Here is a 14,208-nt window from a genome sequence, read left to right as displayed (position 1 = left end):
GAGGCCTCGCCAATGGGAAGTATTGACTTTCCCCGAGGGCAGGAGAGAAGCGGCAGGCGTGCTCTGTGGAAGAGACCCATGTACAGACGCTCCCTGGGTTACATAAGACCCGACTTATGCAAATTCGCAATTACGGAAAAAGTTCCATAAGCCAGAAATAGGATTTTCGAGTTGCGGAAGTTTTTGCGTAACGTACGGGTATAAGTTTCCGACTTACGCAAAATTCGAGTTACACGAGGCTTTCCGGAACGGAACGATTGCGTAAGTGGGGGGGCGTCTGTATATGTAATAGGGCTGTGAGCTGCTAGGGGGACTTCAAGAGGATGCAGCATTGTTTGGGGGGTTTTGTAGGCCCAGTAAAAGTTGTCATGGGCTAGAAGTGGCTTCCTGGGGACAGCTGTCTACATGCAGCTTTTACTATCCCTCCCTTGGGGACAGGGTGGAACGCCTCATCCGGGAGAGAGCAGGAAGGTAGGGATTTGCACTCTGAGTGTGACAGGGCCGCTGTCTGAGTGGGCTAGTGCCTGCCTGGGCAATGACAGACCCATCCCAGATGGAGATGTGTGGCACGGGTCGCTACACGTGACCGCTTACCTGGAACGGACCCGGACTACCAGTGCAGTCTGGGGCCATGCCACCCTGAAAGGTGGGAGCTCACAGGATCTGTGGAGGTGCAGGTCCCTACCTGGCTCTGGCTGATTGGCAGGCAGTAGAAATCCAGCTTCTCCCCCTGACTAGACATCCACGTGGCCAGGGTGTGTCACACCCCTAAAGAGCAGAAGAGCTGTGGGATGGGGGACAGTGGTGAGACGATCTCTCCAGATTAGGCAAGGGCAGGAGAAAAGAGCTGAGAAATCCTCCTACCACAGGGTAAGCCTGGGTGGTTTCTGTGAGGTTAGTACTGGAACTGGGCAAAATCTTCGGACCAAAACTGTTTGTGGAGAAAAGTGGCAACACCGAAAGTTTTCACAAATTCTTGTCGTTGAATTTCAGCAAATTTGTTTCAGCTGGAAAAAAATAAAAATGAAAAACAAAACAACAAAAATCTGAAAACATTGAAGTGTCTTTGAAACAAAACACTTGGATATTTTTTACAATTTAAAATGATCTTGTTTGGAAGTTTCCTTTCATCTTATTTTAAAAAATGTAACCATTTAAAAAAATGGGTGGAATCAATACAAAATGTTTCATTTTGGGTTGAACTAAGACCCAAAATGGAACAGGAAAAATCAACCCCTTCCTACACTGGGAAGCGAACGCTCTGGACCGGTTCTAATTCCAGAGCAGGTCTTGCCATTCTATGCTGCCATGAAGATTTTTAAGAAGAAAATAAAATAGCAGTTTAGAGCTTTCCAGTAACGAGAACAAAATAAAACGGAAGAAAAGCAGGAAATCTGTCTGCAATATCTGGGAGGAGAGGACACTGATATTTCTGTCTAACAAAATAGAAATCAAGTAAGGGAGTGCAGTCAGTGAGGCCAAAAACTTAGCAAGGTTCAAAGAGGGTCTGGCTGTCTAGAGAGATAAGAACATCAGCCGGAGTTGTTAGAGTTAGTAACAGAGTGTTGGGAGGTAGACTGAGCTTCATGAGATTGGATTAAATCCCGAATCTAGTAAGGATTACGGGGGCACGTTCCTGGGGGCAGCGTATCCCTCATCTACCTACGGTGGGATTCTTTCACCTTCCTTTGAACCATCTGCTGGGCCAGGGCCGGCTCCAGGCATCAGCCTACCAAGCATGTGCTTGGGGCAGCACCTGGAGGGGAGCGGCGCTCCAGTCTGAGAGCAGGGCTGCGGCCAGGCTTGCTGCCCTCCCCCCGGCCGGCCAGAGCGCCTAGTAAGGGGCGGCACCTGGAGGGGAGCGGCGCTCCGGCCTGAGAGCGGGCCTGCGGCCGGGCTCGGTGCGCTCCCCGCCGGGAGGCGAGGGAGGGGAGGGGCGGCGGCGGGAGGCTTTTTTGCCTGGGGCGGCAAAAAAGCCAGAGCCGGCCCTGCTGCTGGCGACTGTTGGAGACGGGACCCTGGGCTGGATGGAGCTCGGGTCTGATCCAGTCCAGCAATCCCTATGTACACCGTGAGCCAGACGTTCCGAAGGGCTCGCTCCCTGGGGCCAGGGGTTTCAGAGCACAGTGGGTGCTCAGCTGGAACAGTTGGGTCCCCACTGCTCCTGCAATGAGGGCTGCTGGGTGCTGAACGTTTGACAATCAGGCCCTGTCTGCTGTAGCTCGGAGCAGAACAGCCAGATGCTGCCTAAGCTATAGCAGAGGAGAGTCAGACAAAGCAACTGCTTGCCATGGTGCTGCAGGGGGCACTCTCGTTACTTGGATAACACTCGTCCGTGTGGTCACCAAAGCTTTGGTGCAGGCTGGAGTGCCTCAGGTGTGCTGGCAACTAAGTTTGGTTTTCGGGATTGAGTAACCACTTGTCCATGCATGACTGCACTCCAGAGTGGCTTAAACACCTACTTGCAGGCCCTGATTTTCAATTTGTGAATTCACACCTTCATAAAAGCCCCTGGAGAACGATTTTTCCTTAGGAGGGGAAACCTTCCAAAATCCAGTTCTCCAGGAAGTCTTTTGAGTGACAGAAGTCAGAGTTGCTGGATTATGGAGTTCGGCAGAGGGTCTGGGCCTGTGTATGCGTGTGCCTGGGGGTTGATTGGGAGATGCCTTTTCTCTTGAACTGTTTGATGCGACAGCTGGGGGGGCATTGTTGTAGAAAGGGAGTATTTAACGTCCTGTGGGCGGCAAGGACTCCTCCTCAGTAGTGTGGAGTGCTGGCGCGTGGACACATTTTGGGAGGGCACCCACTGGGCAGGGGGAAGATTGACTCAGAAACTGCTAGGAGGCCTCCAATGACAAAATCGTCCCTGTCTGAGTTTAGCCTGGCTGGTGCTGGATACCCTGGAACATACACTGTCTTGTCCCCTTCGTTTGATAAGGGATTCCAGAGTTTGTTTGTTTGTATTGCCATAGCACTTAGGAGCGGCAGCCATGGACAAGGTCTCTAGTGTGCTAGGTGCTGTACATACCCAGAACAAAAAGGGTGCCCGCCCCAAAGAGCTGATAATCTAAGTTGCTTTTCCTCTAATTCAAAGTCTCCCTCATTCAGCAAAACAAACCCAGGCTCGGATTGTAACGTTTGTACTTTTTGAGGCTGGGAAAGGGAGAACGACCTCTCCTGCTTAGGCGTTCGAATGGACAAATGAAGGTTTCAGGGGGAAGATTTTACTTCTGAGTTTCTTAGTTATAGATCTGGTTACTGATCACCCCTGAGTAGACAGGTGGCTGCCCCAACAACCCATCTCCTTTAAACTAAGCGATTTGCTTCAGCTTGCAGGCTCTTTCTTCCCCACACCTCCCTATAGTCGGGGTGAAAGTGAGCCGGTACAGGCCGGTACTCTGTACTGGTAAGAACCCACACCGGCCCATACCCAACCCACATGAAAGCACTGCCGCGGCAGTCCTTTAATGTCCCTGCCCCTTTTCCCTCCCCTGTCGGGGGCCCATTTAGCAATGTTAAAGCACTGCCGCGGCAAAGGACCCTGCAGCACTTTAAGGTCCGTGCCCCTTTTGTTCCCCCCCCCACTGATGGGCGGGAGGGGGGTGCAAAAGGAGCAGCTGCCCTTGGGCTGGCGATTTAAAAGGGCCCGGGGCTCCGGATGCCGCTACCGCAGCAGCAGTGTCCGGAGCTCCAGGCCCTGTAAATCAGCATGGGAGCTCTGGGCGGCGTGGGCCAGGCGGCCCGGAAGGGGGATGCTGACCCTCAGCTCTGCCCCTTCCGCCCAAAGCCCCACCCCTTCCGGGGCCAGAGCCACCCCCCATACTGGTAAGTGTCCTCAGTTACTTTCACCCCTGACTGTAGCGTAGGTACGTGCAGTGGTGGTGGAACGTGCCGAGAGCCATTGAACCAAACCATCAACCCTGGAGATCACGGAAACCACTTCAAGCCAGGGGCTGCTGCCGCACGCCCAGCACCCCTAGTTTCAGCACCTATGGGTATGTGCCTCTAGTAGATTTCTGCTGTGTACTGCTCCTTTGTATTTTTAGGACATTACCTTTGTGTGAAGCAGAGCTGATACAGCATAGAATATCAGGGTTGGAAGGGACCTCAGGCAGTCATCTAGTCCAACCCCCTGCTCAAAGCAGGACCAACCCCAACTAAATCCCCAAATGGCCCCCTCAAGGATTGAACTCACAACCCTGGGTTTAGCAGGCCAATGCTCAAACCACTGAGCTATCCCCCCCCCCGTTTAGAGGAGACACAACGTGGCTTTTGCTTTGCCTTTTGTTTTGCTGGTTTTCGTATTCTGAACTAAGCCAGACCCGAAACTACAGGCGTTCTCCTTATGCCCAGACAAACACAGACTCCTTTACCCTTGTACCTCCTTTCCCCGCTCCTGTGGTCCTCCCTCTCTGCTTTCTGTGCCTCTATCCCCTCATTTCAGTCTCTTTCCTCTCTTGTGAAGGAGCGTCCAGTCTTGGGAGGCCTGGGGCAGATCGCATTGTTTTTCTATTTATTTCTTCCCTTTGAAGGCTCTGCATAGTTATGGTCAGGTGTGACACATGACCCGTGTGCATTCAGCTCTCATCCTTCTTCAGTCCAGTGTGTTAGCGTGCGTGCAGAAGACATGCCTGAAGGAGTATGAGAGCTCAAGTGATCCTTTGTTGGATTCACTCTGCTGCTGGCTAGCTACAGAAGCAGCAGATTACTCAGCCCAGGGGAGCAGGGCAGGAAAGGGAGATCTGAGTCTTGTTATTGGAAATCTCAAGTAAATATATTTATACAGCTCTTATTACGGATACAGGCCCTGATTCAGCAAAGCACTTAAGCATGTGCTTCGCAGCTTTGCTGAAGTGGGTCCATATGATTTAGATAATGGTATAGAGAGCATACTTCTAAAGTTTGCAGACCATACCAAGTTGGGAGGGGTTGCAAGTGCTTTAGAGGACAGGATTAAAATTCAAAATAGTCTGGACAAACTGGAGCAATGGTCTGAAGTAAATACTAGGAAATTCAATGAGGACAAATGCAAAGTACTTCACTTAGGCAGGAACAATCAGTTTTGCACACATACAAAATGGAACATAACTGCCTAGGAAGGGATCTGGGGGTCATAGTGGATCACAAGCTAAATATGAGGCAACAGTGTGACATTGTTGCAAAAAAAGGCGAACATCATCCTGGGAGAGATAGCAGGAGTGTTGTAAGCAAGACACAAGAAGTAATTATTCCATTCTACTTCACGCTGATTAGGCCTCAGCTGGAGTATTGTGTCCAGTTCTGGGCGTCACATTTCAGGAAAGATGTGTAGAAAGTCCAAAGAAGAGCAACAAAACATGATAGGAAATTTTTTTTTCTAGACTTTCAATGAAGGAAGATTGAAAAAATTGGGCTTGTTTAGGCTGGAGAAGAGAAGACTAAGGAGGGACATATCACTTTTCAAGTATATAAAAGGTTGTTACAAGGAGGAGGGAGAAAAATTGTTCTTATTAACCTCTGAGAATAGGACAAGAAGCAATGGATTTAAATTGCAGCAAGGGAGGTTTAGGTTGGACATTAGGAAAAACTTCCTAACTGTCAGAGTGGTTAAGCACTGGAATAAATTGCCTAGGGAGATTGTGGAATCTCCATCACTGGAAATTTTTAAGAGCCTGGGTCAACTGCAACCTGGTCAGGGAAGGTCCAAGAGAGTGGAAACTCATGAGAAAAATCTGACCATGTGAGATTTCCTCCGTTCTAGGTATAAATCCTGTGAGACGAGCTCATGGATATCCTTGGCACCATTAAATCAAATCCCAGACCCGAACCCTTGCTGCAGTTTGACCACAAACTAAATCCCTAGTCTAAACCTAATCCATCCCTAAACACCACCTCCGCAGCCCCAGCTGATTCCAATGGATGACACACTATCAAAATAGAAAGCCCCCTCTCTACACCAAAATTTTTTCGTTTTAGCTTCATCCTTCGTGTTCACAAAGCTATAGATAAATACTGTCATTTCCGAAGGGGGAAGGTATGCTTGTTCTAGCATTAGCAACACCACATAGCTGTCCAAACATAGATGTGATTTAATTTGCTCTTGAAAGTCCAGCATGTGAAAGGGCAGCCCTAACTCTGGAAAGACATTTGAAAAAGGGGTGAAATGGGGGTGAAATCTTGGCCGCAGGGAAGTCAAGGGGAGCTTTACCATTGGCTTCAATGGAGCCAGGTTTTCAACCATGCTCCTTGGACCATATCTGGGACAACGGGAGGGGGGAGAGAACATCCTTGTTATGTCTGCTTGGAGGCATAAGAAGTCCATGCTCTGTCATACAGCAGTGTCCCTAGGAAACTGTACAGTCCTCTCTGAGACAAAGCAGTGTGCCAATACACACATGCATCTTATCAAGATGCCGGGGGAAGAGGCAACTCTTCCAAAGAGCAAGCTAGGATCCAGGCCTTTCTCTAAATACAATGCACCCTGGATGCAGACCCTGTAATCGAACCCAGGGTGGCCGGTCACTGTAGACACGCTGCTGCTCCAGTGCAAACTCATGATACTTTAGCACTTATGAGATGAGCACGTTTGTGTCCCCCAGCCTCATTGGAGCCAGCGGGCATTAGCCGTGGAGTAGTATTGAGCTCAACCAGTACGTTACGTGTGCTGCAAATTACCTGTGCTCGATAAGCACTGGTCTTACAAACACTTCCCACACGAGGGGATTAATTAAACAATGACACTGTGTCTTGAGAAACAGAATCCCGAACGGCCCCAGTTAACAGGAGTTTGAAAAGCAGCAAACAAGCGAAGAGCTCAAAGATGTCTGAGCAGCCTGGGTGTTACTCCTTGTATATTCCGTGCTACCTGAAATCCTTCATTTCCGGTTAGACTGATTATTATTTCCTTAGCCCAAATTTAGCCCTCGTCTTTGTTTTATCAGGCTTCCAAAGGAAGAAATTCTCTTGACTAAAGCCTTGCTTGTTACTGCCATCAGTATCACCCGGGGCCATAAACAATGAACCAGCCATTACTTGTGTGAACCAATGCAGGGGAGCTGATTACTCCTCTAAACCGATTCCAGGATGTTGAGAGCAGTAACATGCTGCTGAAAAAGACAGTCACTGCAGCCTGTTTGAGTGCATCTGCTGTTGGGGGGGGGGAGGGGGAGAATCCGTCTCTCTTCCTGGCAGCTCTCAACATTGCCCTAACGTACAGTTATCAGCAGGCAGGACGTTCTCCAGGGGGCTGATTGATGATGCCGTCTCGGAGAGTGGGAACCGACGTGGCAGGCAGCAATCCTGGGGACATCTAGGGCCATGTTAATACATTTCAGGAGCCAGGGTAATGAAGAAACCAAAATCTCTTTAAATGTTGTGTAAATTCAGTGGGCTGAACGATGGCCTCTAGGGCTGCTAGTGCCTGTAAACCCCGGGGGGAGAGGAGACAATGTCATGATGTTCAGGATTTGTTCGCTTAAACCTTAATGTAGCATGTGGTGCAGGTTCCTTTGGGGTACCAGAGCACATTAGTTTTCTCCCCAGACCTCAAATACCTTGCTGGGATTCAGTGTTAGCTACAGCACTACCAGGCCTGTAAGAAAAATGGAAGGACCATTTAAACAAACTATTGTCATTTGGGGATGGCATTCCTTGGGGATCTAAGCTCTGTGGATGATATTTTACCCGGTTCTCTCGCAAGGCACTATACGGCGCTACCGCCCCAAACTACCAATGCAACTTGGACCAGCCACGTTTTTCCTAATAAAAATTAACATGCAGATCTGCTTTGTGCGCATACAGCTGCCTAATCATGTCACGAGCGTTATGCTCCACCATCCAGGGGGCAACAAACAATCCATCTCCACCTCTGAGAGCAATTGACAGACAAAGCTGAGGTTTGCCATCTGAAAACATGGCAAAAGTAGGTGCTTCAGTACAAGGGAATATCTGTGATCAAAATGGTCGTTAAGACAGCAGCACCCAAGGGTCCATGCAAGCTTGAGGGCCTCATTGCGCTGGGTGCTGCACAGGACTATATGGTCCCTGCCCCAAAGAGCTTGCAAAAGGGTGTGCGTTGTACAGGGAGACAGCTACCTTGGTGCCAATTCCTAGGGGAGGCAAAGCGCCAGTTTTCACCTTTCCCTGTGGTAAAAGCTTCAGGGCACTGGGGTTTTCCAGCGCGCGAAACATGCACCTCATTTTGGCAGCGAAGACATAACCAAACAGCGAGGGGGTGGGTACGACTCAGCACACGGCTTCCTGGAGCCATTGCCCTGGGAGGTTTGGGGGCCTATTCAGAGCAGCTGAGGTAGGTGCCAGAAGGGTGCACCAGAGTGAGACCCATTGGAGGGAAGAAGGGAGTGATGGGGAGGGAGGTGGGGTAGGGGGAAAGGGCAGGGACCAGGCTAGGGAGGATGGAAGCAGACGGTGAGGCAGCGAGTCCGATGTGTGGTGCAGGGCAATGGAGCTCCTGGAGTCCTGGTCCAGAAGAGGCTGGGGATCTGGGAGGTGCCACTGAGGGGCAGGCCGACCATCCCCCTGGTGTCCTGGCCGCACCACGTTCTGCTGTCGTTACCGTACGGTAGAAGTGCAAAGACTTTCCGTACGTGTCGTCTCAAGCTGCCTCTGCTGTGCTGCAATGAACAGGAGCTGGGAACGGAAGTGCCACGTAGCCAGTGCCTGCGGCGCGCTAGACTCTCAACCATGCGGGTGAGCACGAGGGCTCAGGTTGTGACTTCGGCTGGGGGTAGGAGACATGGGGCTATTTGCCCGGGAACCCCTGGAGGAGGAGGGGGAAGAGAGGGAGAAGCCGTGGCACCTCTGCTACACACAGGCACGGACCCCAGAAGCTGCTCACCCGCACTGGGGCAGGCAACCTGCTCCCACAAGAGGCGAAGTGACTTCCTCCCTGACTTGGAGCAGGGGGGCGACTGTGACTCCTGGTGTGCACATGGTTCATAGACTCATAGACTTTAAGGTCAGAAGGGACCATTATGATCATCTGGTCTGACCCCCTGCATGCTGCAGGCCACAAAACCGTCCCTACCCCTTCCCTTGACTCTGCTGATGAAATCCCCAAATCCTGTGTTTTAGTGACTTCAATTGGCAGAGACCCTCCTGCTAGCGATCCCTGCCCCATGCTGCGGAGGAAGGCAAAAAACCTCCAGGGCCTCAGCCAATCTACCCTGGAGGAAAATTCCTTCCCGACCCCAAATATGACGATCAGCAAGACCCCGAGCATGTAGGCAAGAGTCTCCAGCCTGACCCCTGTTAGCCATTATACTATTTACCTGCCATTGCTCGGTATTCCTTGGCTAATATGTTTTACCATTAAACCATTCCCTCCATAAACTTATCTAACTTAATCTTAAAACCAGACAGGTCCGTCGCCCCCACCGTTTAACTCGGAAGGCCGTTCCAATATTTCACCCCTCTGACGGTCAGAAACCTTCGTCTAATTTCAAGCCTGAACTTCCCCATGGCCAGTTTATATCCCTCTACGGCTCCTGGGGCAGCTCGGCTCTGCCCCTTCCTCAGGGCACCTTGTAACGTTGCCGTCTCGCCCTGCATCTGCTGAGCTCCCCAGGTCTCTGCCAAGCTGGTGCACTGTCCCCTCTCTGCTGGACCCAGTCGGACTGCAGCTGTCGGAGCAAGTGGCTGCTCCACTTTGTGAGTGAAAATGAAGTGAGACAAGGCAGTTGGTGCCCGGACGTGCTCACCGCTGTTCCCCTGGAGGGCTCTGTTAGGAACTGTCTGTTTAAATAAAACACCTTCTCTGTTTATCCTGAAACCGTGTCCCTGGCTTTGGGTTTCTGGAATACGATGAAGCGGAAACATGGGCGTGGAGGAGTTGGTGACGTGATTGTTTGTGATTTGGCCACCTGTGCGTGGAGCTTCCTGCCTCGAACTTCATCTCCAACAGCTAAGATTCTGCAATATGTCTGTAAAATTTCCAGAGCAGTTCTGTAGCTTCCTGCAGTCAGATAGGCTGTGTTGTGTACTCTCCAAATGTCACATATCTTATTCCTGAGCACTCGAGCAATGACTGCAGTCGTGATATATAATGCCAGGTGGCTGGTAAATTGGAAGGCAAGCCTTTTCTGATGAAAACATTCTAACAAGCTCGGCATAGCTAATGTCTAAGAAGCACCAGCAGAAAACCCTGGTTTATATGATTTAGTTGAGTTTTCTGTTCTTCCCCAGCCCCCCCTGCCCTGCACCTTTCCTCCCCATTTTCAGATGTTTGAAATCATCCCTAAGAAATTCTGTCTGAGATTAAACGCTCTGTACTTGATCTCAGGCCAAAGGGTGTGGTGTGGCTTTTTTGATTTGTTTTGAAAATTTTAATTTCAGGCCAGAATGTTCTGAATCAGTGACTTATCTTCATTATTTACCACTCCCCAATGTTTGGTGTCATCTGCAAATCTTATCAAGGATAATTGAATGTTTTCTTCCAGATCATGCATGATAATATTAACTGGCGTAGGCCAGGAACCTATCCCTGTGGCACCCTTAATTTAATTGCATCTGCAGGCTCCAAAGCAGCACACACAGGCGAGCAGCATAAGGACCTGATCGGTGGCCACATGCATGCGGGAGCTGCGTGCTTGCATCCTCAGCTACCCTCAGGAACAAGATAGCAGCTGCTATCACCCCTGCCTGTGGAAAATGGTGCCAGTCTTCAGAATAGTGACCCTGGGCGTTTGTATTGGTACTCCTGTGAAACCCCTTCCCACCTTTGTCTCATCTTACTCCTTCCCCCACCCTCCCTGGGCCAAAACTCACTCTGGCTAGGGCTCTCACTGCGCTGCGTGCATGCCAAGAGAAAGTGGTATATCTAACGTGAATGAATCAAGGCTGTGAGTGTTTCTATTGTTTCTTTAGATTCTGCAGATGGGCCCTTGAGGGTTTCCTTCTGCACACCGACTGAGCAGCGTGCAGTGATAAGGAGCTGAACCAGGAGGAGTAAGGAACACCTATTCAGGGAGGTGCTGCATTCATCTGATGCAGCTGAAAGCAAGTAGAGAGACTATAAATGGAAGACTGAGACTGGATAGCCAGGAGCAGATGATACAGGGATAGGTGTGGACGATACAGCTTCTGGAGGACCAAATAAATAAAATCACATTTGTTTATTGATAAACCCAGGGTGAGAGATTAACTCCTGGGGGAGCAAACAACTGTGCATATCTCTCTATCAGTGTTATAGAGTGCGGACAATTTATGAGTTTACCCCGTATAGGCTTTGTACAGAGTAAAATGGATTTATTTGGGTTTGGATCCCATTGGGAGCTGGGTGTCTGGGTGCTGGAGACAGGAGCACTTGCTGAGCTGTTTTCAGGTAAGTCTGCAGCTTTGGGGGCGTGGGTCAGACCCTGAGTCTGGGTAGCAGCCGGCTGGCGTGTCTGGCTCAACAAGACAGGGTTCTGGAGTCCCAAGCTGGCAAAGAAAACGGGCTCAGAGGTAGTTTCAGCACATCGGGTGACAGTCCCAAGGGGGTCTCTGTGACCGAACCCGCCACAGCTTCCACAGAGCAATCGTCCCTTGTTCCTCTGCTGTGAGGGCAGCTCTCAATTTGGTGTCCCTTTGCCGCAAGGCTGGGGCGAACTCTGCACACAGTTGCAGGAAGGTGGCTTTGGGCATCCAAAAGTGCTGCAGCCACTGCTCACCATCCCATACATGCATCCTGAAGTGATCCCACCACGCAGTGCTTGTTTCCCGAGCCCAGTACCAATGGTCCATTGCATGCAGCTGCTCCATGAATGCAAACAGCAATCTTCAATTGTTTCTTTCCATGGCACACAGCCGGGTGGACACCACCGTTTCATTACCAGATTTGCAGCTTATGAAATACTGTCGGATCAGCCATGTTGTGTTCATAATGCTGATCAAGCGATTGGAGAGCAGTGCAGGATCCATGCTTTCAGGCAGGGATGGCGGGTGCACCGTTTACGGGGGCTGTTGAAAAGCAGCGTGAGATGTTGTTGGACGCCCATAGAACGATGAGATGGGGAAAACTGCATCATGGGACAGTGAGCCTGGCTCACGAGGCACTGCACTCCCTTCCCAGCACTCCCAGCAGCAGACAGTGGCGAGTTTCATAGTGGGATAGCTACCCACAGCGCACCGCTCTCTGCCGATGCAAGAGCACCAACTGTGGAGGCGCTCCACCGCCACAAGGAGAATTGTGTGGACATGCCAAAGCAGTTTAATTACAGCGGTAGATGATCGTCGATGTAACTTGTCGAGGAAACTACATCGTGTAGACATGGCCTTAGTGAAAATCAATATTAATGGTCCAGTGAGCTCCTCCGCCAGCTGTCGGCCGGCAGCCTCTGTGTGTAGTATGTTTGCCAAGGACCAGTATAAAAAGTATTATGAGATCTTTCATGTCCACATGAAGCAGACAACACCTTGGTTTCTATTACTTTTATCTGGCTGTGAACTTGTATAAAGGCCACTAAAAGTTTTGCCCATTTTCCTACAGATACCGCTCCCCCTCTCCTAATCTACATAGAGGGTTTTGGTATTTTAACCTGTATCCGTGCAAAGGCCCAATCCGGCTCTCATTGGAGTTTTCAGCAGGAGCACAAGAAAATGATTGACTGACTAGACCTCCCTTCCCAATGGCCATTGTGAACTCACCCCGAGGGCTCACTATCACTTACTCTGGTGCGGAAATGGACAGACGGAGATTTTTTCTGAGTATAACTTTCTACCAGTCATTTACGGCAGCTGATGGGACTGACCTCTGCTACAGTGGAGTTGTGCATAATGCACGGATTTTGTTTAACAAGGGTTTGTGTGAGTGAACATTGCATTCGTTCGTGATCTGTGTGGCTTTGTACCCCCTACGTGTCACTTTGAGCCCAAGGTTAGCATGAACTCAGAATCTCAAAATACATCTCAGAGTAGGTCGGTGGGTTTCAGTTGGCATCGCATTGACACCATGCAAATCAACTAACTTCACAGGGACCAGATACAGAACTACAGAGTGCCATGTGTCCACTCAGAATGGGCCCATTTTCTTTGGGTTTAGCCAAAGTTTCAAGGATCCTGCCTTATTTTATTTTCCAAGGGTCAAGTCCTACTTGCCTTACTCAAACAAGTAGACCCATTTAACTTCAGCACCGTGGTGAAACCGGTCTGAAACCTTATCCGGATGAGGCTGTCTCCTGTTTTAAGATCAGTGATGCTGGTGAGTTGAAATGTGACTTAACTCCAGGAAATAGCCACTGACTTACTGAAGCAAAATGAGAAGGCCGAGGCCCCCAGTTTGTAACAGCGCTTGAGAGCATGTGAGTTTCAGTGGCTTTGAGTTGTATGTAGCTCTTCTAACAACGATTCTGGTTTCCATTCTCAAATTATTTCACTCCGCACCCCCAAGTTATCTTGCAGCTAATCAGAGTCACAAAACAAATACTGAATCCAGACACCATCAGATACCACATTTCTAGGTAGATATCTAGATTAAATCCAAGTACATTTTATTAGTAATTTCTGCAGCCGTCCACATGACTCTGAATCTGTTTGTTTGTGGGGGAGGGATAGTTCAGTGGTTTGAGCATTGGCCTGCTAAACCCAGGGTTGTGAGCTCAATCTTTGAGGGGGCCACTTAGGGATCTAGGGCAAAAATCAGTACTTGGTCCTGTTAGTGAAGGCAGGGGGCTGGACTCAATGACCTTTCAGGGTCCCTTCCAGTTCTATGATATAGGTATATCTCCATATATTTTTTTATTTTTCATAGGTTCTCAAGTGAAAGGATGGAGACAGACTAGGTACTGAAAAAGGATCACATGATCTTACTCTTTTCTTGAAGGTCAGTGATACAGTAATAAATGTACTCTTCTGAAAATAGGTTTTAATTTTACCCTTTCAACCTTTTGATTAGCTTAATATTTAAGAGGCTATAATGTAATTGGGAGGTTTGTTATCTATTTCTGTTAAGTATGAGATGAAAACACTTGAAAAATCTTGGTTGTAAAATGCATTCAAGAAGATAGACAGATTAATTGTGAAGGAGACAGAGCATCCTTATCCTTCCCTGAACTAAGGAAAAGCTATAAATGATTGACAATGAACTACAGTCAACAGAGGGAAAAAACTAATCATCACCTATGATGATTTTTTTTTCTCTGTTGACAGTAGTTTGCTCTGAATCATGTATTGCTGCTGCTTTTGAGTCGGAAAAAGGATGAGGGGATTTCTCACTAAGCAATCTGTCCATCT

The sequence above is a fragment of the Chrysemys picta genome, chromosome 4 (assembly GCF_011386835.1).
Source record: "Chrysemys picta bellii isolate R12L10 chromosome 4, ASM1138683v2, whole genome shotgun sequence".
Lineage (NCBI taxonomy): Eukaryota > Metazoa > Chordata > Testudines > Emydidae > Chrysemys > Chrysemys picta.
The sequence above is the reverse complement of the archived record's forward strand: the minus strand, read 5'-3'. Positions refer to the sequence as shown.